Below are 1,407 nucleotides of genomic sequence, written 5' to 3'. Positions count from 1 at the left end.
CGGCCACTCTCACGAGTCACCGAATGGCTGCCACCGAAACCGAAAGCGCGCTCACAGAACCAGACCAACTAACAAAACACAAGACAAAGACAACTTCGGGGTACCCCTTCTTACCTCCAAGGTCGACTCCGCGGATGAGGGGGGGCCGTCTTATCCTGGACGAGCCCCCAAATGTAAGGCCCCCCAAAAAGGAAACCCCAACTCTGTCCCATGGATGGACGGCAACCCCAATCAACCACAGGAGGCGTCACTTGATGCAAACCGCAAGAGGTGTTTATTCCAGCGCGCTGGGACCCAACTCGAGGAGTCAAGTCCCTAGCAGAAAATCTTGTAGGTTTATAAAGGCAGAAACCACACATCGGGAGGGGTCGCACATGAAAGGGGGAAAAAGGGGGAACAAAGCTGCCAGGAAATTTCAAAGGGGGTCTGGGTTTGCTGACAAAATGTTTCACAATGTTTTACAACAGGCTGTAGATTCTGGTCAATAGTTTCTGGTAATCCTACTGTTTGAGCACTATCTGGCTATCTGGCTCAATTTACTCTTTTACTCTCTGTTTGGGGCTGTTTCCTGGAACAGCTTTAAGGGCTTTGTTCCCATTACTGGGAGGGAAACCTTAGGGAGTTGAGATAAAACAGACAGCTTAAAAAATGTCCATTCTTTCACAACAACAACAACAACAGAAAACACCTCCTACATGCAAAAGACTACTTCTGAACTCCTAGCTCAGTAAATCTAGTATACAAAAGGCACTCAATATCTTCTCTCTCTTTCTCTCTCTCTCTCTCTCTCTCTCTCTCTCTCTCTCTCTCTCTCTCTCTCTCTCTCTCTCTCTCTTAACAAATTAGAAGATACATTCAGAAAACATCCTGGCATATATAAAACATAAAATTCAGGACAATAAATAACAAATTCATTCAAATCCACTGTTTCCTATAGATCTTAATTTTGTATATTGACTCTTTTAATTGGGTTCTCAAGACTCTCAGGTCTGAAATGGAAAATAGATTGTCAAATAATTCAAGACAAAGTGAATCATTAGGTGTAAGCTAGGATGAAAGAACACAAAATGATTAGGAAACTACAATAGTAACATGATTTCACATTTCCAAGATAGGCTAACAATGAAATTTTCAAGAAAGTTAATTCTACAAAATATCAAAAAGACACATACACTAAATATGATTAACTACTTTTAAATACCAATCCATCACTTAATAATGCATGTGGATGCCATATAATCAGGGGGACTTTGATCTTAAACTCCTCTAAGCATCCTTATTGCTCAACTTTGAGGTAAATGAGAATAGCAATACAACATATCAAAATCTCTGGGACACCATGAAGACAATATTAGGAGGCTAGGTCGTTACATTGAGCTCATTTTAGTAAAAGAACAGAAAGCAATT

This window comes from Sciurus vulgaris (genome assembly GCF_902686455.1).
Source record: "Sciurus vulgaris genome assembly, chromosome: X".
In the NCBI taxonomy this organism is placed as follows: domain Eukaryota; kingdom Metazoa; phylum Chordata; class Mammalia; order Rodentia; family Sciuridae; genus Sciurus; species Sciurus vulgaris.
Note: the sequence above shows the minus strand (reverse complement) of the source record.